At 38.8% G+C, this 27919-nt stretch overlaps 2 protein-coding genes across 8 annotated transcripts in view; one reads left to right on the top strand and one right to left on the bottom strand.

The window, feature by feature from the left end:
- Positions 1-21190, bottom strand: part of LOC139761715 (uncharacterized) — a 119965-nt gene extending 98775 nt beyond the window's left edge. For 3 of the 4 annotated variants that reach the window (XM_071686095.1, XM_071686094.1, XM_071686092.1), the window contains exon 1: positions 21096-21190. The gene's annotated coding sequence lies outside the window, so the exon portion shown is untranslated. Of the gene's footprint in view, positions 1-21007 lie in introns of all 4 variants that reach the window. The other variant, XM_071686093.1, reaches the window with a different exon arrangement.
- A 274-nt stretch (positions 21191-21464) lies between these two features.
- The window catches only part of LOC139761718 (uncharacterized), a 59894-nt gene continuing 53439 nt past the window's right edge, over positions 21465-27919 (top strand). For 3 of the 4 annotated variants that reach the window (XM_071686103.1, XM_071686105.1, XM_071686106.1), the window contains exon 1: positions 21465-21575. The gene's annotated coding sequence lies outside the window, so the exon portion shown is untranslated. Of the gene's footprint in view, positions 21576-21621; positions 22127-27919 lie in introns of those variants that run through there. The other variant, XM_071686104.1, reaches the window with a different exon arrangement.

A 27919-nucleotide genomic window follows, 5' to 3' on the forward strand; every position in this document is an offset into this window, starting at 1 on the left:
CCTCGCTGTCACGGGAAATGGCGGATAGTATGAAAAAAAAAAAAATATATATATATATATATATATATATATATATATATATATATATATATATATTTTTTGCTTTGTCGCTGTCTCCCGCGTTTGCGAGGTAGCGCAAGGAAACAGACGAAAGAAATGGCCCAACCCACCCCATACACATGTATATACATACGTCCACACACGCAAATATACATACCTACACAGCTTTCCATGGTTTACCCCAGATGCTTCACATGCCCTGATTCAATCCACTGACAGCACATCAACCCCAGTATACCACATCGATCCAATTCACTCTATTCCTTGCCCTCCTTTCACCCTCCTGCATGTTCAGGCCCCGATCACTCAAAATCTTTTTCACTCCATCTTTCCACCTCCAATTTGGTCTCCCACTTCTCCTCGTTCCCTCCACCTCCGACACATATATCCTCTTGGTCAATCTTTCCTCACTCATTCTCTCCATGTGCCCAAACCATTTCAAAACACCCTCTTCTGCTCTCTCAACCACGCTCTTTTTATTTCCACACATCTCTCTTACCCTTACGTTACTTACTCGATAAAACCACCTCACACCACACATTGTCCTCAAACATCTCATTTCCAGCACATCCATCCTCCTGCGCACCACTCTATCCATAGCCCACGCCTCGCAACCATACAACATTGTTGGAACCACTATTCCTTCAAACATACCCATTTTTGCTTTCCGAGATAATTATATTTATTTTATTTATTATACTTTGTCGCTGTCTCCCGCGTTTGCGAGGTAGCGCAAGGAAACAGACGAAAGAAATGGCCCAACCCCCCCCCATACACATGTATATACATACGTCCACACACGCAAATATACATACCTACACAGCTTATATATATATATATATATATATATATATATATATATATATATATATATATATATATTTTTTTCAAACTAATCGCCATTTCCCGCGTTAGCGAGGTAGCGTTAAGAACAGAGAACTGGGCCACTGAGGGAATATCCTCACTTGGCCCCCTTCTCTGTTCCTTCTTTTGGAAAATCAAAAAAAATTGAGAGGGGAGGATTTCCAGCCCCCCGCTCCCTCCCCTTTTAGCCGCCTTCTACGACACGCAGGGAATACGTGGGAAGTATTCTTTCTCCCCTATCCCCAGGGATATATATATATATATATATATATATATATATATATATATATATATATATATATATATATATGAAAGCCGGCAAGGCAGCAGGTTTGGATGGTATTGCAGTGGAATTTATTAAAAAAGGGGGTGACTGTATTGTTGACTGGTTGGTAAGGTTATTTAATGTATGTATGACTCATGGTGAGGTGCCTGAGGATTGGCAGAATGCGTGCATAGTGCCATTGTACAAAGGCAAAGGGGATAAGAGTGAGTGCTCAAATTACAGAGGTATAAGTTTGTTGAGTATTCCTGGTAAATTATATGGGAGGGTATTGATTGAGAGGGTGAAGGCATGTACAGAGCATCAGATTGGGGAAGAGCAGTGCGGTTTCAGAAGTGGTAGAGGATGTGTGGATCAGGTGTTTGCTTTGAAGAATGTATGTGAGAAATACTTAGAAAAGCAAATGGATTTGTATGTAGCATTTATGGATCTGGAGAAGGCATATGATAGAGTTGATAGAGATGCTCTGTGGAAGGTATTAAGAATATATGGTGTGGGAGGCAAGTTGTTAGAAGCAGTGAAAAGTTTTTATCGAGGATGTAAGGCATGTGTACATGTAGGAAGAGAGGAAAGTGATTGGTTCTCAGTGAATGTAGGTTTGCGGCAGGGGTGTGTGATGTCTCCATGGTTGTTTAATTTGTTTATGGATGGGGTTGTTAGGGAGGTAAATGCAAGAGTCCTGGAAAGAGGGGCAAGTATGAAGTCTGTTGGGGATGAGAGAGCTTGGGAAGTGAGTCAGTTGTTGTTCGCTGATGATACAGCGCTGGTGGCTGATTCATGTGAGAAACTGCAGAAGCTGGTGACTGAGTTTGGTAAAGTGTGTGGAAGAAGAAAGTTAAGAGTAAATGTGAATAAGAGCAAGGTTATTAGGTACAGTAGGGTTGAGGGTCAAGTCAATTGGGAGGTGAGTTTGAATGGAGAAAAACTGGAGGAAGTGAAGTGTTTTAGATATCTGGGAGTGGATCTGTCAGCGGATGGAACCATGGAAGCGGAAGTGGATCATAGGGTGGGGGAGGGGGCGAAAATTTTGGGAGCCTTGAAAAATGTGTGGAAGTCGAGAACATTATCTCGGAAAGCAAAAATGGGTATGTTTGAAGGAATAGTGGTTCCAACAATGTTGTATGGTTGCGAGGCGTGGGCTATGGATAGAGTTGTGCGCAGGAGGATGGATGTGCTGGAAATGAGATGTTTGAGGACAATGTGTGGTGTGAGGTGGTTTGATCGAGTAAGTAACGTAAGGGTAAGAGAGATGTGTGGAAATAAAAAGAGCGTGGTTGAGAGAGCAGAAGAGGGTGTTTTGAAATGGTTTGGGCACATGGAGAGAATGAGTGAGGAAAGATTGACCAAGAGGATATATGTGTCGGAGGTGGAGGGAACGAGGAGAAGAGGGAGACCAAATTGGAGGTGGAAAGATGGAGTGAAAAAGATTTTGTGTGATCGGGGCCTGAACATGCAGGAGGGTGAAAGGAGGGCAAGGAATAGAGTGAATTGGAGCGATGTGGTATACAGGGGTTGACGTGCTGTCAGTGGATTGAATCAAGGCATGTGAAGCGTCTGGGGTAAACCATGGAAAGCTGTGTAGGTATGTATATTTGCGTGTGTGGACGTGTGTATGTACATGTGTATGGGGGGGGGGGTTGGGCCATTTCTTTCGTCTGTTTCCTTGCGCTACCTCGCAAACGCGGGAGACAGCGACAAAGTATAAAAAAAAAAAAAAAAAAAAAATATATATATATATATATATATATATATATATATATATATATATATATATATATATATATCCAATATTGCTTCTTCACCTTTAGTGCATAATCCTTTGCAGGCCATTGGCAGAAGGTAACTCTTGCTCAGTGTTAGCAAAGGTTCCTACCTTAAGTTCTTACAGACTACTTCTACCTTAATGCTTCTGCCTAATGTTCCTACTAACTTCTTCCAGTGAATGTCAGTAGAGGAAACAAATAGATATGTGCAGTATTTCAGGGAAACATTTCCACCATTTTCACCTCACATTACATTGGTTGATGGGAGTAAAATAACCAAGGATGGGACTTATCCTTTCCTCTGTGTGATGATTCTTAAGTCACTCTTAAAAAGAATGAGAATGAATGACTTGCACAATGGATGGTATGTGCAAAATGAAGAGTTTGGGGGCTTTGTGACTGTTTTCTTTAACTAAATTCTTCAGTTCCAGTTGACAATAAATAGCTTGTGCAAGGAGGTGATAATCTGCAGAAAATCTGGCAAATACCTGAACTTCTTTGCACAAAATATCAGACGATGTTTGTCAGAAAGAATACTTTTCACGTATTCCCTGCGTGTTGTAGAAGGCGACTAAAAGGGAATGGAGGGGGTGCTGGAAATCCTCCCCTCTCTTTTTCTTTTTTTCCAAAAGAAAGAGCAAAGAAGGGGCCAGGTGAGGATATTCCCTCAAAGGCCCAGTCCTCTGTTCTTAACGCTACCTCGCTAATGCGGGAAACGGCGAATAGTATGAAAAAATAAATATATATATATATATATATATATATATATATATATATATATATATATATATATATATATATATATATATATATATATTTTTTTTTTTTTTTTTTATACTTTGTCGCTGTCTCCCGCGTTTGCGAGGTAGCGCAAGGAAACAGACGAAAGAAATGGCCCAACCCCCCCCCCATACACATGTACATACGTCCACACACGCAAATATACATACCTACACAGCTTTCCATGGTTTACCCCAGACGCTTCACATGCCTTGATTCAATCCACTGACAGCACGTCAACCCCTGTATACCACATCACTCCAATTCACTCTATTCCTTGCCCTCCTTTCACCCTCCTGCATGTTCAGGCCCCGATCACACAAAATCTTTTTCACTCCATCTTTCCACCTCCAATTTGGTCTCCCTCTTCTCCTCGTTCCCTCCACCTCCGACACATATATCCTCTTGGTCAATCTTTCCTCACTCATTCTCTCCATGTGCCCAAACCATTTCAAAACACCCTCTTCTGCTCTCTCAACCACGCTCTTTTTATTTCCACACATCTCTCTTACCCTTACGTTACTTACTCGATCAAACCACCTCACACCACACATTGTCCTCAAACATCTCATTTCCAGCACATCCATCCTCCTGCGCACATCTCTATCCATAGCCCACGCCTCGCAACCATACAACATTGTTGGAACCACTATTCCTTCAAACATACCCATTTTTGCTTTCCGAGATAATGTTCTCGACTTCCACACATTTTTCAAGGCTCCCAAAATTTTCGCCCCCTCCCCCACCCTATGATCCACTTCCGCTTCCATGGTTCCATCCGCTGACAGATCCACTCCCAGATATCTAAAACACTTCACTTCCTCCAGTTTTTCTCCATTCAAACTCACCTCCCAATTGACTTGACCCTCACCCCTACTGTACCTAATAACCTTGCTCTTATTCACATTTACTCTTAACTTTCTTCTTCCACACACTTTACCAAACTCAGTCACCAGCTTCTGCAGTTTCTCGCATGAATCAGCCACCAGCGCTGTATCATCAGCGAACAACAACTGACTCACTTCCCAAGCTCTCTCATCCCCAACAGACTTCATACTTGCCCCTCTTTCCAGGACTCTTGCATTTACCTCCCTAACAACCCCATCCATAAACAAATTAAACAACCATGGAGACATCACACACCCCTGCCGCAAACCTACATTCACTGAGAACCAATCACTTTCCTCTCTTCCTACACGTACACATGCCTTACATCCTCGATAAAAACTTTTCACTGCTTCTAACAACTTGCCTCCCACACCATATATTCTTAATACCTTCCACAGAGCATCTCTATCAACTCTATCATATGCCTTCTCCAGATCCATAAATGCTACATACAAATCCATTTGCTTTTCTAAGTATTTCTCACATACATTCTTCAAAGCAAACACCTGATCCACACATCCTCTACCACTTCTGAAACCGCACTGCTCTTCCCCAATCTGATGCTCTGTACAAGCCTTCACCCTATATATATATATATATATATATATATATATATATATATATATATATATATATTTTTCTTTCTTTTTTTCTTTTAAACTATTCGCCATTTCCCGCATTAGCAAGGTAGCGTTAACAACAGAGGACTGGGCCTTTTTTGGAATATCCTCACCTGGCCCCCTCTGTTCGTTCTTTTGGAAAATTAAAAAAAAAAAAAAAAAAAAAAAAAAAAAAAACAAGAGGGGAGGATTTCCAGCCCCCCGCTCCCTCCCCTTTTAGTCGCCTTCTACAACACGCAGGGAATACGTGGGAAGTATTCTTAATCCCCTATCCCCAGGGATATATATATATATATATATATATATATATATATATATATATATATATATATATATATATATATATATATATAAAAAATATATATATATATATATATATATATATATATATATATATATATATATATATATATATATATATATGTTATCCCTGGGGATAGGGGAGAAAGAATACTTCCCACGTATTCCCTGCGTGTCGTAGAAGGCGACTAAAAGGGAAGGGAGCGGGGGGCTGGAAATCCTCCCCTCTCTTTTTTTTTTTTTTTTTTAATTTTCCAAAAGAAGGAACAGAGAAGGGGGCCAGGTGAGGTTATTCCCTCAAAGGCCCAGTCCTCTGTTCTTAACGCTACCTCGCTATCGCGGGAAATGGCTAATAGTATGAAAAATATATATATATATATATATTCTTTTTTTTTTAATACTATTCGCCATTTCCCGCATTAGCGAGGTAGCGCTAAGAACAGAGGACCGGGCCTTTGAGGGAATATCCTCACCTGGCCCCCTTCTCTGTTCCTTCTTTTGGAAAAAAAAAAAAAAAAAAAAAAAAAAAAAAAAGAGAGGGGAGGATTTCCAGCCCCCCGCTCCCTTCCCTTTTAGTCGCCTTCTACGACATGCAGGGAATACGTGGGAAGTATTCTTTCTCCCCTATCCCCAGGGATAATATATATATATATATATATATATATATATATATATATTTTTTTTTTTTTTTTTTTTCATACTATTCGCCATTTCCCGCGATAGCGAGGTAGCGTTAAGAACAGAGGACTGGGCCTTTGAGGGAATATCCTCACCTGGCCCTCTTCTCTGTTCCTTCTTTTGGAAAATTAAAAAAAAAAACGAGAGGGGAGGATTTCCAGCCCCCCGCTCCCTTCCCTTTTAGTCGCCTTCTACGACACGCAGGGACTACGTGGGAAGTATTCTTTCTCCCCTATCCCCAGGGATATATATATATATATATATATATATATATATATATATATATATATATATATATATATATATATATACATAAATATACAAATCAACATATGAATACATATGCATACACTTACACAAACATATACATATTTATACATGTACATGTTCATCCTTGCTTGCCTTCATCCATTCCTGTTGCTACCCCATCCCACAAGAAACGTTTCATTGACCCCCCTTCAGCGAAGAAGTGCCAGGAAAACAGACAAAAAGGCCACGTTCATTCACACTCAATCTCTAGCTGTCATGTGTAATGCACCGAAACCAAAGCTCCCAATCCACATCAAGGCCTTACCCTGAGCCAGGTACCCATTTTATCGACCAACCCCTATGGGTGGATGAACAGCTGGGTTGACTGTGGGCCAACTACCCCACCCAGGATTCAAACCTATGAGGTTGACCCTGGGCGGCCTGTGCATGCTTAAGGTGTTTGATTACTGGGTGGCAGGTGTAGGCTGTCTGAGTTGGAAAGGCATGCAATGTGAGTGACAGCCATGGAAAATGATTTGGTGAAGAGAGAGGTCCTGAGAGCCTTGCATAAGATGAAATGTGGCAAAGCAGCTGTGGTCAATGGTACTGCAGTTGAGTTTCTATGAAAAGGGGTGATTATGTTATTGACTGGTTTGTTAGAATTTTCATTATATGTATGGATCAAGGCGAAGTGCCCGAGGATGGGCAGAATGCATGCATAGTGCCACCGTATAAAAGCAAGGGGAACAAAGATGAGTTTTCAAACTACAGAAGTATGAGTTTATTGAGTGTAGCTGGTAAGTTGTAAGGGAAAGTGGTGATTGATAGGGTAAAGGCATGTACGTACAGAGCATCAAAACAGGAAGGAATAATGTGGTTTCAGGAGTGGTGATGGGTAGCAAGAGGCTTGTCACATGACCTACAGCAGGTCCTACCTTCTGCAAACAGTGCTATCTAATTATACTTCTATGTTTTACCAAGTGCTTCAAAGATCTGAATTAGAATGTAATTACCTGAATAATATGTATTTCTTTGGTAACATTACATCTACCTATCTATCTAAACATTTCACCTCTGATGCCTGTTCCAACTGGAACTCCTTCAAGGGGATAGCCACGGCAATAGTCTCCATAACTAGTGAACTCCCGTGCAGCTTCTTAGCCACAATCACAGCAGAGGGCTACTTTTTACTTTTTTTATTATATGTAATCACCATTTCCCTTGTTAGCAAGGTAGCACAAGGAAACAGACAAAAGAATGGCCCAAACCCACCCACATACACATGTATATACATAAACGCCCACACATGCACATATATATACATAAGCATACACAGACATAGACATATATACACATGTACATATTCATACTTGCTGCCTTCATCCATGCCTGTTGTCAACCCGCCACACATAAAATAGCAACCCATCCCCGCACACGAGGCAGCACCAGGAAAAGACATAAAAGGCCACATTCGTTCAAACTCGGTATCTAGCTGTCATGTCTAATGCACCGAAACCACACCTTCCTTTCCACATCCAGGCCCCACAAAACTTTCCATGGTTCACCCAAGATGCTTCATATGCCCTGGTTCAATCCACTGATGGCACGTCGACCCCAGTATACCATATCATTCCAATTCACCCTATTCCTTGCAAGCCTTTCACCCTCCTGTATATTCAGGCTCCAATCGCTCAAAATCTTCTTCACTCCATCCTTCCACCTCCAACTTGGTCTCCTGCTTCTCCTCGTTCCCTCTACCTTTAACACATATATCCTCCACTGATGGCACGTCGACCCCAGTATACCACATCATTCCAATTCACTCTATTCCTTGCATGCCTTTCACCCTCCTGTATGTTCAGGCTCCAATTGCTCAAAATCTTCTTCACTCCATCCTTCCACTTCCAACTTGGTCTCCTGCTTCTCCTCGTTCCCTCTACCTTTAACACATATATCCTCTTTGTCAATCTTTCCTCACTCATTCTCTCCATGTGACCAAACCATTTCAACACACCCTCTTCTGCTCTCTCAACCACATTCTTTTTATTACCACACATCTCTCTTACCCTTTCATTACTTACTTGATCAAACCATTTCACACCACATATTATCCTTAAACATTTCATTTCCATCACATCCACCCTCCTCCGAACAACCATATCTATAGCCCATGTCTCGCAACCATGTAACATTGTTGGAACCACTAGTCCTTCAAACATACTCATTTTTGCTCTCTGAGATAACGCTCTCGCCTTCCACACATTCTTCAATGCTCCCAGAACCTTCGCCCCCTCCCCCACCCTGTGACTTACTTCTGCTTCCATCCGCTGACAAATACACTCCCAAATATCTAAAACATTTCAATTCCTACAGTTTTTCTCCATTCAAACTTACCTCCCAATTAACTTGTTTCTCAACCCTACTGAACCTAATAACCTTGCTACCACTACAAAAATAAATGCAGAGATAAACATCAATCACATTTGTTTCTTGTATGTGTCTTTGTTGTCACCTAGTTCAGTAGCAACAGGAAACCATCCCCTCACCCACTCTATGACACTTCCACTTTATCCAATGTTCACTTCCAGGTATCTAAAACACATCACTTCCTCCAATGTCCCTCCATTCAAATTCACACCCCAACTAACCTGTCTCTACCAAACCTAATTACCTTACTTTCATACATATTCATTCTCTACTTCCTCCTTTCACACACTTCCAAACTCAGTCACCAACTTCTGCAGTCTCTCACTTGAATCTGACATCAGTGCTGTATCATCAGCATACAACTGACTCACTTCCCAGGTCTCAACATTCTCTTCTCACCAATAATGTTTCCTCTTTTCCAAAAACATCTACAAATCTTCACATGTTGAGGCAATGATCACACAACCCACCAGCTTCCCCTCTCAGCAAATACACATCCAAAAATCTCTCTTTTACATGCCAATTAACATATAATTCAATAATGCCAACTGACCATCTTTCCTCTTCACACATGTATGCATGATCCTCTTTTTAAACCAGGTATAAATTTTTTGCTACTGAAAATCTACACACAACTGTGGCCTGTCCAGGGGATAAAAAATAGATTTCTATGCATATCGAAAAACTTGAGGAAAACCTTTCATGTGAGTGAGCATGAATCAACAATGATGGCCTTCAAATCTAACAAATGACCAAACTCCAGGTTAATGGTGTCATCTCCAGCTTTACTCTTTAAGTAGTAATCTATAGGAGTCTTTTCATGAGCTTCACATGGTCTTCAGGCATGTTTCTGAGTCACTATACATATTTTTGGTATCTAAACAGTACATCTTTTATAAAATTAGGTATATGGTGACTTTTTTTAAGTATTTTTTGTAAAGTGCTAACATACCTGTCATTCAATCTTTAAGTTTACCACTTTTAGGTAGCTCATAATGCCTTCTGTTACACCGTTTTGCTTATTCAAAGTGATGGGATTTCCTGATGTTCCTTTCTGATGAAATGTCAGAGCAAATTCCCATTCAAATCTATGAGATCTTTGCTAAGGAAAGGCATCTGACATTTTGTCAAGCAAAGTATGAAGGTCCTAGACCAAGACGTAAACAAATGGGTCTTCTGGGTGACAGCAACTGTCACATGATGTGTGGTCATTTAAAGCTTCTCAGGGCCGAATGCCTCTGCATACTTTTCAAACCAGGTCAGACCATGATAGCTCTTTCTATAACTGGAAAGCTTTCTGTCCACTGGTGACCATAAAATGGAAGTAAGAATTGTGAGAACTTGGTATGCATAGTGCAACTATGCAGTCTTCTCTCTTGGCTGGTATATTGTGGTACAGTTAGTGCAGTCTAGAAGTAACTTTTTCATTGTCCATGTGGTAAACACACCCTTAAATGCATTATGCAGTGTGTTAAGTCCTCAGCTGCTGACCATCATTTGTTGTAAACTACCAAAATTGTCAGCATGATCTGGGTCATCCCTGTAACTTCCCATTTATTTATGTCTGGACCATTCATAGGCAAATGTAAGACTTTTCAAGACCTAAATTCATATTTAAGACTTTTCAAGATGTTTATAATATCTTAATTAAATTTTTTTTCTTTTTTCTTTTGCTTTGTTGCTGTCTCCCGCGTTACAAGGTAGCGCAAGGAAACAGACGAAAGAATGACCCAACCCACCCACATACACGTGTATATACATACCCATCCACACACGCAAATATACATACTTATAAATTTCAATGTATACATATATATACACACACAGACATATACATATATACACATGTACATAATTCATACTGTCTGCCTTTATTCATTCCCATTGCCACCTTGCCGCACATGGAATAACAACCCCCTCTCCCCTCATTTGTGCGAGGTAGCGCTACAAAAAGACAACAAAGGCCACATTCGCTCACACTCAGTCTCTAGCTGTCATGTAATAATGCACCGAAACCACAGCTCCCTTTCCACATCCAGACCCCATACAACTTTCCATGGTTTACCCAAGATGCTTCACATGCCCTGGTTCAATCCATTGACAGCACATCGACCCCGGTATACCACATCGATCCAATTCACTCTATTCCTTGCACGCCTTTCACCCTCCTGCATGCTCAGGCCCCGATCGCTCAAAATCTTTTTCACTCCATCTTTCCACCACCAATTTGGTCTCCCATTTGTCCTCGTTCCCTCCACCTCTGACACATATATCCTCCTCGTCAATCTTTCCTCACTCATTCTCTCCATGTTCCCAAACCATTTCAAAACACCCTCTTCTGCTCTCTCAACCACACTCTTTTTATTTCCACACTTTTCTCGTACCCTTACATTACTTACTCGATCAAACCACCTCACACCACATATTGTCCTCAAACATCTCATTTCCAGCACATCCACCCTCCTGCGCACAACTCTATCCATAGCCCACGCCTCGCAACCATACAACATTGTTGGAACCACTATTCCTTCAAACATACCCATTTTTGCTTTCCGAGATAATGTTCTCGGCTTCCACACATTCTTCAAGGCTCCCAGAACTTTTGCCCCCTCCCCCACACTATGATTCACTTGCGCTTCCATGGTTCCTATCCGCTGCCAGATCCACTCTCAGATATCTAAAACACTTCACTTCCTCCAGTTTTTCTCCATTCAAACTTACCTCCCAATTGACTTGACCCTTAACCCTACTGTACCTAATAACCTTGCTCTTATTCACATTTACTCTCAATTTTCTTCTTTCACACACTTTACCAAACTCAGTCACCAACTTCTGCAGTTTCTCACATGAATCAGCCACCAGCGCTGTATCATCAGCGAACAACAACTGACTCACTTCCCAAGCTCTCTCATCCACAACAGACTGCATACTTGCCCTCTTTCCAAAACTCTTGCATTCACCTCCCTAACTACCCCATCCATAAACAAATTAAACAACCATGGAGACATCACACACCCCTGCCACAAACCTACATTCACTGAGAACCAATCACTTTCCTCTCTTCCTACATGTACACATGCCTTACATCCTCGATAAAAACTTTTCACTGCTTCTAACAACTTGCCTCCCACACCATATATTCTTAATACCTTCCACGGAGCATCTCTATCAACTCTATCATATGCCTTCTCCAGATCCATAAATGCTACATACAAATCCATTTGTTTTTCTAAGTATTTTTCACATATATTCTTCAAAGCAAACACCTGATCCACACATCCTCTACCACTTCTGAAACCACACTGCTCTTCCCCAATCTGATACTCTGTACATGCCTTCACCCTCTCAATCAATACCCTCCCATATAATTTACCAGGAATACTCAACAAACCTCTGTAATTTGAGCACTCACTCTTATCCCCTTTGCCTGTGTACAATGGCACTCTGCAAGCATACCGTCAATCCTCAGGCACCTCACCATGAATCATACATACATTAAACAACCTTACCAACCGGTCAACAACACAGTCACCCCCTTTTTTAATAAATTCCAAAGCAATACCATCCAAACCCGCTGCCTTGTCGGCTTTCATCTTCCGCAAAGCTTTTACTACCTCTTCTCTGTTTACCAAATCATTTTCCCTAAACCTCTCACTTTGCACACCACCTCGACCAAAATATCCTATATCTGCCACTCTATCATCAAACACATTAAACAAACCTTCAAAATACTCACTCCATCTCCTTCTCACATCACCACTACTTATCACCTCCCCATTAGCCCCCTTTACTGAAGTTCCCATTTGCTCCCTTGTCTTATGCACTTTATTTACCTCCTTCCAAAACATCTTTTTATTCTCCCTAAAATTTAATGATACTCTCTCACCCCAACTCTCATTTGCCCTCTTTTTCACCTCTTGCGCCTTTCTCTTGACCTCCTGCTCTTTCTTTTATACATCTCCCACTCACTTGCATTTTTTCCCTGCAGAAATCATCCAAATGCCTCTCTCTTCTCTTTCACTAATAATCTTACTTCTTCATCCCACCACTCACTACCCTTTCTAATCAACCCACCTCCCACGCTTCTCATGCCACAAGCATCTTTTGCGTAAGGAATCACTGCTTCCCTAAATACATCCCATTCCTCCCCCACTCCCCTTGCCTCCTTTGTTCTCACCTTTTTCCATTCTGTACTCAGTCTCTCCTGGTACTTCCTCACACAAGTCTCCTTCCCAAGCTCACTTACTCTCACCACTCTCTTCACCCCAACATTCTCTCTTCTTTTCTGAAAACCCCTACAAATCTTCACCTTCGCCTCCACAAGATAATGATCAGAGATACTTATGTATATCTCGCTTTTTAAACCAGGTATTCCCAATCACCAGTCCTTTTTCAGCACATAAATCTACAAGCTCTTCACCATTTCCATTTACAACACTGAACACCCCATGTATACCAATTATTCCCTCAACTGCCACATTACTCACCTTTGCATTCAAATCACCCATAACTATAACCCGGTCTCGTGCATCAAAACCACTAACACACTCATTCAGCTGCTCCCAAAATACTTGCCTCTCATGATCTTTCTTCTCATGCCCAGGTGCATATGCACCAATAATCACCCATCTCTCTCCATCAACTTTCAATTTTACCCATATCAATCTAGAATTTACTTTCTTACACTCTATCACATACTCCCACCACTCCTGTTTCAGGAGTAGTGCTACTCCTTCCCTTGCTCTTGTCCTCTCACTAACCCCTGACTTTACTCCCAAGACATTCCCAAACCACTCTTCCCCTTTACCCTTGAGCTTCGTTTCACTCAGAGCCAAAACATCCAGGCTCCTTTCCTCAAACATACTACCTATCTCTCCTTTTTTCTCATCTTGGTTACATCCACAAACATTTAGACACCCCAATCTGAGCCTTCGAGGAGGATGAGCACTCCCCGTGTGACTCCTTCTTCTGTTTCCCCTTTTAGAAAGTTCAAATACAAGAAGGGGAGGGCTTCTAGCCCCCCGCTCCCGTCCCCTTTAGTCGCCTTCTACGACACGTGAGGAACGCATGGGAAGTATTCTTTCTCCCCTATGACTTCTAAATACTTTCCAAGGATCTGTGGGAGCTCTGTTCAGGGTAAACCTTTTCAATAATGCTAAAACTGGCAAATCCAAATGGGTCTCATCCATTCAATTCTTTAAATGCTGGGAAAACCTGCTTTAATGATTACAAGCATCTGATTTAAACTTTTCATGTTATGACTGAGGTTAAGGTGTAGGTTAAACTGTGACATGCAGTGATAGATGGATGGATAACAATGAAGACAAAGTGCAAAGTGATCCCTAATTATCTACCATGCTATGAAGGTAACACAAAAAAAATCTAACCTAACACTCCCTTAAACATTGTATACAAGAATGCTTGTTATATGCTTAATTTCAAACATATATTTCTAATACAAATCTACTCTGAGATTAGAGCTTTCAGAGCAGTTATATGATTGGGATTCCAGGGTGAATTAGCACAAGCTATTTGACTGGGATTCCTAGCCCAATAATTACGGTTTATTTGAGCAGGAGGTGTTACCAGATTCTACCTAGTAAAGGTAACACCAAAAGTGAAAAGCCACCCTTGGCAAGGCTGTATCTTTGGGGAGTACAGTTTTGTCAAAGAACTTCTCACTCAACAGGAGGCTATATTTCCATGCTACTGGAAGAGGCACAGTGTTGAGCTCCAGGAGCCTTTAGAAAGGTTCTAGATAGCAGCAGAACTCTTACATAGAAACTGATCCTGGAGAAATTTTAAGGAAATAAATCTGACTAGAACCACGGTGAATAGCCATTAACTACGATTTTACCCTGATCTTTATGTGCAATGTATATGCATTATACTAATATGTAAATACTTGATTTTCCTGTATTTGTATGTGATTTTTAACAAGTAAAAATGTTTTTCTAATGTACATCAGAAATATACCTTTAATGACTAATAATAAATATCCCATCTGTTTTCATTAATCACACTTGACACAAATGTTGAGTAGGTCATGACAATGAGGTATATGAATTTTTGAGACATCATTAAACTACCCAATATTACAATTAGGGTTTATCATAGTTCACAATTAGTAACTTTCATTCTTTAGCATAGTTTCCAGACAGAGAATTCAACTTAGAATGAAAATATCTCTGGTCACAAGACCATTTTAAATACTGACATTGAGGAGGTATTGCCTTTGCACCAGCATTTCCTAAACTTGGAAGAACTTGCAGCTAAATGATACATTATACATATAAAAGACCTGGAGAAAATCAATAAATGAAAAGAAAATTTATGACAACAACATCAATTACATTATGAAAAGCTAGAGGTAACAGTCATCCCTAAATGACAGGAAGTGGCAGATATAGATGAGGGATCTATGATAGCCAGGCGAGGTCATGTTGTGCAGAGATCTCTGCAATAGGCTGAAAGTTTTCTCAACAAACGGATAAACAGGCTACTGGTAACCTTGCTATCGTACAGCTGAAAGGACCTGTAAGAACTGTGTATTTGCTTAAATGTTAAGAAACAGAAGATACTTGTCCAATAGAAGCAAAGTATACGCAAAGAAATAAGCAATAATAACCTGTGACAGAGATTAAGGCAGAAGAAAAGTTGCAGCAAATGTAAACAAAAGGTAGAAGAAAATAATTCGGTGGTTAAATATGGATAGTTTAAAAAAAGGTACAGCACAGAATGGAAGGGAACGTATGCAGATAAATTTGAAGCTTAAAAAGTGTCTTGTGAGCTGGGTAAAAAAGTGTAATCTAAAGGCAATGGATGTTTTGATCTATGTCAATGTTTTACAAGAAAGCAAACAAAACCACTTGAAGGCTGTGGTTGACACTGCAGAAAAAAAAATCTAGAAAGGCATGGAAAATGATTTAATTCTGGATAAAACCAGAGATATAGTATGATAAGAAACTTCAAAAGTAAAGAAAAGAGAGAATGTAGTGTTAAAGGAACTGGGCAAAAGAGGAAATATATTAGGCTAACATAAGATAAGGGAGTATGATTAGTAATTTGCAAGCAGTCAAAAATATGGTTAAGGATGTACTCACAGTTACCAGTAAAAAACAAAAATAGATTTTTGGTGATAAAGCTCTAAAAGACAGACCAGAGACAAAACGTTCCTGGGACAAAAAGACACCAAATAACATGGAAGCATGGAGAAATGTATATGTGATTCCTCTGACAGAAGTGCAGAAAAAGACTTTACGTTGTGAAAGGACCTAAGAGCCCATAGAGGAGAGTAAAAGAAAACCTTGAACAAAAAACTAGGGAAGATAATGCTGATGGAGACAAGCAGAATGCAGAAAAGCAATCCATGGACCCCTCTCAAGCATATGGGATGACAATGTGCATACACATCAACATAAATATGTTATATATTAGGATTAAGGAAAGCTTATATCTACAAAATAAAGATGGATACAAAGACTTCTCAAAGCATAGACAGAGTAGACAGTTGTGTTGACTCAAAAGGAAACATGAGGAGATCCTGAAATCATGCTTTATTTTATGTATGAAATTTAGTAAATGAATTTCCCAATCTAAACTGCTTTCTGAAAGAGAAACACCCCAAAATCAACATGATAAATGAGACATGGACTGGTCAACATATAACCATTGTGGAAACTTGCCCAAATGGCTGCAAGGTATTTTGAAATGACAGAAATGAGAGTGGAAATGGTGGAGACATTATTTTACAAATAAAGTTACATTAAGGCACAAGTAATAAAGAGTCTTACCTTTGATACACTGAAAGAGACAGTGTGGTGTAAAACAAAATCAAAATGAACAGCTACACTGTGACAGTGTGGTGAAAAAAATCGAAACGAAGAGTCTTTCATTTATGTATGCACTACCGTGCTGACGAGGGAAACAGTGATCAAGTATGATAAATATCTATAAATAATTTACATTGTATAATGAATATGAAATCAAGGATTGGATGAAGGAGTCCTATGAAAACAGGGAAGTTAACTTTAAGAAAATGGGATTAACTGGAAAAATACATCCAAATCTATTACAAACAGAAAAATGTGCATAATCTTTAAATTTGACATAAAAGTGTAGTGGAAAATTATGAGCCTAATACAATAAGAAAGAGTAAGAAGGAAAATCTTTATGATGGAACAGAATATACTCTAAGTATGGAAAAATAAACTTAAAAGGTGGCAAAGGAAAGTAAAAAATCAGCAGGATTTTACGATAAAAAAGTAACAAATAGAGCCATAAAAAAATCCTTTAAGCTAAAGGGAGGTATGAACGTAAAACAGCTGATTAAAAATGACTGTTATATGTTATTCCAAATACTTCAGATGCAAGATGTTCCTTATAGAAAGGGCTGATCAACTGAGAGGGGCAAATATTGAAAGATGTCATATGATGGACAGGAGGCAACAATGGTGAAATATCATTTTGGCATTTCATTATCTGTAGAAGTGCTATACAAATTACTTGTTCCTAAACAAATATTTGATGGAGAATAATGACAGAAAGTATTATCAATCAAAGCAATGATGAAGAATTAAAGAGAAATCAGAAAAATACTCAAGAAATGATGCAGACTGCTTTGTCACCCTTCAGGGTTTGGGAGGAGCAGTTTGAGCTACTGAATGAGATATTGATGAAAAATATGTGCACTGGTGATGTCCCTGAAGAATGATGTATGGTAAATATCACATCAATGTCTAGGAAAGGTTCTAAGAGATTAACTAGTATTACAGACCACTAAGTTTAACTTTGAAATTTTAAAAAATTATTAAAGCAATGATTATGGACTCTATAATGAAGCTACTCCAGATACATAGGCTCATAAAAGGGAGTCAATATGGGTTCTTACATGAGAGGATGCCTAACAAATCTCTTGACTATTTCACAGAAGGTGACACACCAAGTTGATGAAGGAAATCCTGTCACTTTAACATATCTGAATTTCTCGAAAGCCTTCAATACAGTACCAAGTAAATGTCTGATAAAAAAAAATAAAGGGTCTTGGTATACACTACAGTGTTGCTAGTTGGATAAATCATGGATAAAAAGTTGGAAGCTGAGAGTGGCAATATAGAAAAGTCATAGAAGTTGAAAGTGAAAAGTGGTGTACCACATGATCTGGTCTTGGAACCACTTCTGTTTGTGACATGTATATGTGACAAGAACAACAGTATTTTGGTACTCATTTGTAAATCTACAGATGTCATCAAATTCTTTGAAAAGGTAGCTACTCCCGATGACATAAATACCTTGTAACAGAACTTAAAAACACTGTACCAATGGTCACAAGACTGGATGATGTTCTTAAATGCGGACAAGCAGAAATGTGTTCACATGGGTTAGGGAAATGATAGAAACAGATATGTGTTAAGTGGAATGTACGTTTCAAGAGCTGACAAAGAAAAAAAATCCTTCAGCCCAAGTCATCACATTGCCAGTACTGTAAAAATGCTTACCAGAAAATGGCCATATTAATGAAACATCAAAAGATAAGTGTAGGTCCAATTCATTAAGTCTTGCATGTCCACGTTAGGAACACTGTGTAGAGGAATAACATTCTCATGGGCAGGAACATATGAATAATAAAAAAAATGTGCACAGAAGGCTAACAAAAATGATATAGAGAACTGTATTACATTTATGCGGAAAGATTAAGAGAATAGCCTAATGACACTAGAAATGAGATACCTGTGTATTAGAAGGTCTTAACCGGACTCTTTTTTATTTCTAAGCTGGAAAAACTAGAAGGCATGGATACAACTATAAAAATCTCAAATAAAAGTCAGAAAATACTTTCCCCAATAGAATAACAGAGGAACGAAATGAACTGCCTATTGAGGTAACTTCTACACAAAAAGAGAGAAAAGTTACAGCCAATACTGAACTGTTAATAAAGCACTTAAGGGATCAAGTGAACCAGTGTAGGCTCAATGCCCTGGCTTTCCTGCATCAACTGTGCACTAACCAGATGGTTTGTGCTTGTAATTTGGCTATTGACAGGGACAATAACCTATAGAGATAACTGAAACCCATCATTTTAACACCTCCAAAGGGAGTACATAACAAAGCTTGAAATTTGGCTATTGACAGAAACAATAACCTATGAAGATAACTGAAACCCATCATTTTAACAGCTGCAAAGGGAGTACATAACAAAGCTTGAAATTTGGCTATTGACAGGGACAATAACCTATGGAGATAAATGAAACCCATTTTAACAGTTGCAAAGGGAGTACATTACAAAAGGCACATTTACCTGTTCCTATGGTTACCCACAGCAAGAGGCAATTGGGAGCATTTGCTTCCCCTTACATTTTACAAAAAAACTGTGTATATGGATATTCAGGGTCATACTTATTTTAGTGAAAGACAGTGTTATGGGCTTAAAAAGATATCCAAAAAATTATGTATATTATAGAGACTTATTTTACATAAAAAAATTCATCTAATTTCATGTTTATTTCAGGTGATACTAGTTTGAAATACACATTCATCTTAACATGTAGCAGTAAGTCTTAAACATATATTATAAATTTTTACACAGTTCTTATCTAAATAAAAAAGTATTTCATTATACATATATAATTTGCTCTTTCCTTCAAAATCTAGCTTCAAAACCTATCTACTCCACAATGGGTAGTTAATTCAACATTCATTATACAAAAATATCTGTCAAACAATACTATCCACAAACAGTTTACATTAAACAAACAATCTAAAACAAATGTAAATCAGGTATCTAATTTCATCTTAAGGGTAACATACAGAAATAAAATTCAAATCAGGTATCTAATTTCATTTTAAGGGTAACATACAGAAATAAAATTCATAAAACCAATTTCCTTCATGGTTGAGTTTCTTCAACCACTTAAATGGATGCACACACATGACATTCTGGTAAGAAAATGGAGTGCTGAAACAAACACATCTGACAAATCCAAGATGTCACCTTACACAAGTGATTAACTCTATAATCACAAATTCTTAAATAACTCTGTAAATCAAATTTACTGAATCCTTTCTCAATGAATGCCTGCTGCAGACTCCTTTTTCAAATTTTAAGACAATTCTGTTCATGATTATAAAATAAAAGCAACTTAATGCATTCTGTATAAATTTAGCATTACCCTCACATAAGTACACAATGGTTTTACTAAACTTCACCTGCTCATGCATATATGTGAGAAACTGCCTTTAAAAAGGCTGTATCATCATCTGATAAAAAAGAGTACTGTAGTCTTGTCAATTTCTTGCTTCAAAGGAGTAATCCTGTCCCTGCTACTGAGCATAGTGCAGCCTTGAAGCTGCATCATCCCCTGTAAAAATGAAAAAGGGTCCTGGGGTAATACCAGGACCCTTTCAGAAAAGGATCCTACAGGAATTTATTATTATATATATATATATATATATATATATATATATATATATATATATATATATATATTATATATATATATATATCATATATATATATTATATATATATATATATTACATATATATATATATATATATATATATATATATATATATATATATATATATATATATATATATATATATATATCAATGCATCCCCCACAATAGACACGTTGCCTATCAGAAACCAAAAACAATGAAAACTACACTGGTAATTAAAAACGAAATCAAAAGTAAACAAGAGTCCAACATAAGGTTATTGAAGTGGCAATGTTTCTCTTCAGACCTGACTATATCTCAAGTAATGTTGACCTACTTCTTCGCAACTAACTGTTATAACGTTTGAGAAAAAAAAAAACACTGAACTGTATGAGTGACAATGTTGACATAAACGCGTCTTCAACCACGGGAAAAGTAGGCAACCTTTCGGGTGTGATGGGCATCTCACTAAAAGGTTACCGAATTTCTCGGATGAATCAGAGTGAGTCAGGTCAGAATCTAGAATGGTACTTGGGATGCACTAATAAGCATCTTGCGTCTTTGGGGACGAAGACGTCTTAATGTCATGCACTATGTGCGTTGAAACACTGGCTCAAATTCATACAAATGGCGGAGCAAAATTGCATGCACAGTTACCATCATATCAGTAGTGAATGTTATAGGTGTTGTTACAAAGCATTTCTTGGAATACTCATGATCATGGAAACGTCCGTCAAACACTCACATAGTCTATTTTCATTGGTAACAAACGGATATACACTGGAAATTCTCCCACCAGACCAGTGTTTTGATCACGAGGCAACAATATGGCGATTGGCGCATGCGCAGTGGTTCATTATCTGCTGCTCGACTGTCATCCGGTGAAAAGCCGGCAAATGCGCAAAGAATTAGAGCATAATAAAACTTTGAATTCCTCAAAATATCCCAGGGTTTTCGAGTGATATATGATATTTTCTATTACATGAATTTAACATATAGCGATAAAGACATAGGAGAACTAATGTTATTCTTCAGAATTGGTAATATAATGAAAAATAATCCCTTTCGCTAGCAACTAAACGGAAAACGAAGTTTCGTTTGACTATCTCTATTCTCCAGGTTTTCGGTTGGTATAAAAATGGCCGTCGTAAGGAACGTTCGTTGCCTCTAAAGAGCGACGTACTATGTATTATGTGAATTTTCAATATATTTCACAACGTAACAAGTAAGTTTTACCAAGTGACTTTAAAGAATAACACCGTTAAATATTTAGAAAACAAATTGGAAATATGTAATCCATTCTGCGATATTCATATTGTCCTTTTGCGTCCGTATGACAAACACTTGAAGTCTGCTTGTACATGTAAACAAAGTTTAAAAGTCGGGATTATTATCGTGTATAAACTTGCCATATCATATTAGACGCTTAAACAACGACTATTAGTCAATGAATATCCAAGTCAACAATTGTTTATCGAGCTGTCAAGGATGATATTGATGTCTTTGATGGTGGGAGAGCCTTAACATTCAACATCACTTGAGACAGCACCACATTGAAAAGGTTATTTTCGAGCAGAACTCAGCAAAAAGTGGCCAAGAAACTGTTGTTGTAAGCAGATAACAATATTACATCTGTATTCGTGTAAAGTAGAAGGTTATCTCTGTGGCACTGCATCAGTGAAATGAAAATAAGGACTGTATTGTAGGAGGAAAATGAACAGCTTGTGACATCAAAACAAACATTATTTAATCCCCATTTATCTTGGATGTTAAATGGTAAGGTATTTGGCTAAATAGCCTTCACCCATTAATTATCCATTAGCATTATTGTTTATTCCTTCCATTGACACTAGTACAGTTCTGGTAATTGCCAGAGATTAGATAAGAATAACAATTTGTTCATGAGAATACTAATTATTGATATATATATATTTGTTTATGCAGGCACTATCATTGGTTCTTCATTTCTAATCTGTATCTCAAATTTTATTATAAGTTGTTAAATGCTATTGTGAAAATCTTTGGTAATATATGCATTAAAAACAATCATAAAAGCAACTCAATGCAAATTGTAGATGTTATAATGGTTAGCACTTAGAATTGCTAAGGAACATAAGGTGTTTTGTTCTGTAAGAAGTATTGGTAAAAGGAAGTTCATGTTGTGTGCATTTTTCTTGATGTTAGTTGAAAATCAGGTCAAGTGATTTTGTTACATGAAAAACATTTGAAAATTGCAAATTAATTTTTTTCTTAAGCAACGGTGTCTGATTAATGTAAATGAAGAGTATATCAAGATTTGCATCTCTAATTGAAATGTTAAGTTAGGTTAGGGTAAATGAAAAACAACTGTAATAATTTGTTCTTAATTTTGAGTAAATGAAACCTGATGTTAAAAAAGTAATGAACTTTATCTTGGATATTCTATCCTATCAATCATGTATTCTGAGATAAGAGATCATTAAGATCATTATGTAAAAAACTATTTAAGATTTAAATCACACATGAGATTATGTTAGGTGAATTACATTGTTTGAGGTTATGTTCCTCAGTATTTTTGTATATATTACACTTCATGAGAGTATTTCATGATATATGTGTAGAATTCATTACAACTATGTTTGATTTTGAAGTGTACTGCATGACTGTTCTTGGACTCCCTAAATGGGTTCTTCCACATTTCAACATGGTTATTATGCATTTGGCAAAAATGAAAGAAAAATTTTAATTGGGTGCATATGAGTTATGTCACTTGGTGAACCAATGTAGTATGTAAAGTGAATAAGCAAGAAGCAGCATCATAAGGTTGAAAGTCCTTGCATCACTTCAGTACATTGGGCACAGATTGGGCATGTGTGTGGATAATGATGTGATGGCTGTATGTAATTGATCCACCCCATTAGATTGGGAATGGGGTAATGGTTATCGCATTTATGTAATGTTGTATTACTCTCTTATATCCCTGTTTGGATAAATTGTTGATGCTTCTCATTATTTGGCAACACTCAACCATATCCTGTTTACTGTATTGTAATGAAATGAGTTGTTATATATTTAAGCTTATGTCGTCTGTGTACCTATTTTGTATTTAGTTTTTATCAAAATGCTGCTTAAAAAGTGTTTCAAATTGAATTCTAGGCTATATCTTTCTCATATGTAATGATTTGAAAGTGGCGGTTTCTTTTAATGGTTCATGATATGCTTTGGCTGATGGTATATACAGCTATTATTCCATTACCCTTCAGATACATAATTTGTGTAAGGTCCTGTTGCACTGTCATTGCTCTTAGGTCATAGTTTAACTTTAGTCTCCAGATGCAAAAAGAATTTATTGCCCATCAGAACACTATTCATGTATAGTTTCTGAGTTATGAAATTAATGCTAAGGTTTGGTGCAGGCCTCTTTTAAGATTTTTTGAATTGCATAACTTTCACATGCAAAAAATTGAGTGAATTGGAATAATGTGGTATACTGGGGTTGACGTGCTGCCATTGGACTGAACCAGGGCATGTGAAGTTTTTTTTTTTTTTTTTTTTCATACTATTCGCCATTTCCCGCATTAGCGAGGTAGCGCTAAGAACAGAGGACTGGGCCTTTGAGGGAATATCCTCACCTGGCCCCCTTCTCTGTTCCTTCTTTTGGAAAAAAAAAATAAAAAGAAAACGAGAGGGGAGGATTTCCAGCCCCCCGCTCCCTTCCCTCTTAGTCGCCTTCTACGACACGCAGGGAATACGTGGGAAGTATTCTTTCTCCCCTATCCCCAGGGATAAAAAAAATGTGAAGTGTTTGGGGTAAACCATGGAAAGGTCTGTGGATAGGGAGCTGGGTTTTGGTGCATTACACATGACAGCTACAGACTGAGCGTAAATGAATGTGTTTTTTTTTGTTTGTTTTCGTGGAGCTAACTCACTGAAGGAGGGGTAGCAATGCTGTTTTCTGTGGGGCGGGGTAGCACCAGTAATGGACAAAGGAAAGGAAGTATGAATATGTATGTACATGTGTATATATGTATATGTCTGTGTATGTGGGGTAAACCATGGAAAGAATGTGTGGATGTCGAAAGCATTATATCGGAAAGCAAAAATGGGTATGTTTGAAGGAATAGTGGTTCCAACAATGATATATGGTTGCGAGGCGTGGGCTGTGGATAGAGTTGTGCGGAGGAGGGTAGATGTGCTGGAAATGAGATGTTTGAGGACAATATGTGGTGTGAGGTGGTTTGAAAGAATACTTCCCACGCATTCCTCACATGTCGGAGAAGGCATCTAGAGGGGATGGGAGCAGGGGGCTAGAAACCCTCCCCTCCTTGTATTTTAACTTTCTAAAAAGGGAAACAGGAGTCACGAGGAGAGTGCTCATCCTCCTCGAAGGCTCAGATTGGGGTGCCTAGATGTGTGTGGATGTAACTAAGATGAGAAAAAAAGGAGACATTGGTAGTATGTTTGAGGAAAGGAACCTGGATGTTTTGGCTCTGAGTGAAACAAAGCTCAAGGGTAAAGGGGAAGAGTGGTTTGGGAATGTCTTGGGAGTAAAGTCAGGGTTGGTGAGAGAACGAGAGCAAGGGAAGGAGTAGCACTACTCCTGAAACAGGAGCGGTGGGAGTATGTAATAGAGTGTAAGAAAGTAAATTCTAGATTGATAATGGTAAAACTGAAAGTTGATGGAGAGAGATGGATGATTATTGGAGCATGTGCACCTGGGCATGAGAAGAAAGATTATGAGAGGCAAGTGTTTTAGGAGCAGCTAAGTGAGTATGTTAATAGTTTTGATGCACGAGACTGGGTTATAGTGATGGGTGATTTGAAAGCAAAGGTGAGTAATGTGGCAGTTGAGGGAATAATTGGTGTACATGGGGTGTTCAGTGTTGTAAATAGAAATGGTGAAGGGCTTGTAGATTTATGTGCTGAAAAAGGACTGGTGATTGGGAATACCTGGTTTAAAAAGAGAGATATACATGGGTATATGTATGTAAGTAGGAGAGATGGCCAGAGAGCATTATTGGATTACGTATTAATTGATAGGTAATGTGCTGAGAGGGGTGTCTGATCATTATCATGGGGTGGAGGCAAAAGTGAAGATTTGTAGAGGTTTCCAGAAAAGAGAGAATGTTGGGCTGAAGAGAGTGGTGAGAGTAAGTGAGCTTGGGAAGGAGACTTGTGTGAGGAAGTACCCGGAGAGACTGGGTACAGAATGGAAAAAGGTGTGAACAAAGGACGTAAGGGGAGTGGGGGAGGAATGGGATGTTTTTAGGGAAGCAGTGATGGCTTGCGCAAAAGGTGCTTGTGGCATGAGAAGCGTGGGATGTGGGCTGATTAGAAAGGGTAGTGAGTGGTGGGATGAAGAAGTAAGATTATTAGTGAAAGAGAAGAGAGAGGCATTTGGATGATTTTTGCAAGGAAAAAATGCAAATGAGTGGGAGATGTATAAAAGAAAGAGGCAAGAGGTCAAGAGAAAGGTGTAAGAGGCGAAAAAGTGGGCAAATGAGAGTTGGGGTGGGAGAGTATCATTAAATTTTAGGGAGAATAAAAAGATGTTGTGGAAGGAGGTAAATAAAGTGCATAAGACAAGGGAACAAATGGGAACATGAGTGAAGGAGGCTAATGGGGAGGTGATAACAAGTAGTGGTGATGTAAGAAGATGGAGTGAGTATTTTGAAGGTTTGTTGAATGTGTTTGATGATAGAGTGGCAGATATAGGGTGTTTTGGTCGAGATGATGTGCAAAGTGAGAGGGTTTGGGAAAATGATTTGGTAAACAGAGAAGAGGTAGTAAAAGCTTTACAGAAGATGAAAGCTGGCAAGGCAGCGGGTTTGGATGGTATTGCAGTGGAATTTATTAAAAAAGGAGGTGACTGTATTGTTGACTGGTTGATAAGGTTGTTTAATGTATGTGTGACTCATGGTGAGGTGCCTGAGGATTGGCAGAATGCTTGCATAGTGCCATTGTACAAAGGCAAAGTGGATAAAAGTGAGTGCTGCTCAAATTACAGGTATAAGTTTGTTGAGTATCCCTTGGAAATTATATGGGAGGGTATTGATTGAGAGGGTGAAGGCATGTACAGAGCATCAGATTGGGGAAGAGCAGTGTGGTTTCAGAAGTGGTAGGGGATGTGTGGATCAGGTGTTTGCTTTGAAGAATGTATGTGAGAAATACTTAGAAAAACCAATGGATTTGTATGTAGCTTTTATGGATCTGGAGAAGGCATATGATAGAGTTGATAGAGATGCTCTGTGGAAGGAATTAAGAATATATGATGTGGGAGGCAAATTGTTAGAAGCAGTGAAAAAGTTTATATTGAGGATGTAAGGCATGTGTACGAGTAGGAAGAGAGGAAAGTGATTTGTTCTCAGTGAATGTTAGTTTGTGGCAGGGGTGCGTGATGTCTCCATGGTTGTTTAATTTGTTTATGGATGGGGTTGTTAGGGAGGTGAATGCAAGAGTTTTGAAAAGGGGGCAAGTATGCAGTCTGTTGTGGATGAGAGGGCTTAGGAAGTGAGTCAGTTGTTGTTCGCTGATGATAGAGCACTGGTGGCTGATTCATGTGAGAAACTGCAGAAGCTGGTGACTGAGTTTGGTAGTGTGTGAAAGAAGAAAGCTGAGAGTAAATGTGAATAAGAGCAAGGTTATTAGGTACAGTAGGGTTGAGGGACAATTCAATTGGGAGGTAAGTTTGAATGGAGAAAAGCTGGAGGAAGTGAAGTGTTTTAGATATCTGGGAGTGGATCTGGCAGCAGATGGAATCATGGAAGTGGAAGTGAATCATAGGGTGGGGGAGGGGGCAAAAGTTCTGGGCGCAATGTAGAATATGTAGAAGTCGATAACGTTATTTTGGAAAGCAAAAATGGGCATGTTTAAAGGAATAGTGGTTCCAACAATGATATATGGTTGCGAGGCGTGGGCTATAGATGAAGTTGTACGGAGGAGGATGGATGTGCTGGAAATGAGATGTTTGAGGACAATATGTGGTGTGATGTGGTTTGAACGAATAAATGATAAAGGGTAAGAGAGATGTATCATAATAAAAGTGTGGTTGAGAGAGCAGAAGAGGGTGTTTTGAGATGGTTTGGTCACATGGAGAGAATGAGTGAGGAAAGATTGACAAAGAGGATATATTAATCATAGGTGGAGGGAACAAGGAGACGTGGGAGACCAAATTGGAGGTGGAAATAGGGAGTGAAAAAGATTTTGAGTGATCAGGGCCTGAACATGCAGGAGGGTGAAAGTCGTGCAAGAAATAGTTTGAATTGGAACGATATAGTATACCGGGGTCGACGTGCTGTCAATGGCTTGAACCAGGGCATGTGAAGCATCTGGGGTAAACCATGGAAAGTTCTGTGGGGCCTGGATGTGGGAAGGGAGCTGTGGTTTCGGTGCATTATACTTGACAGCTAGAGACTGAGTGTGAACGAATGTGGCCTTTGTCTTTTCCTAGTGCTACCTCGTGCACATGCGGAGGAGGGGGTTGTTATTTCATGTGTGGCAGGTTGGCGATGGGAATGAATAAGGGCAGTTAATTGGGAGGTAAGTTTGAATGGAGAAAAACTGGAGGAAGTGAAGGGTTTTAGATATCTG

This window comes from Panulirus ornatus, chromosome 41 (assembly GCF_036320965.1).
Source record: "Panulirus ornatus isolate Po-2019 chromosome 41, ASM3632096v1, whole genome shotgun sequence".
NCBI lineage: Eukaryota > Metazoa > Arthropoda > Malacostraca > Decapoda > Palinuridae > Panulirus > Panulirus ornatus.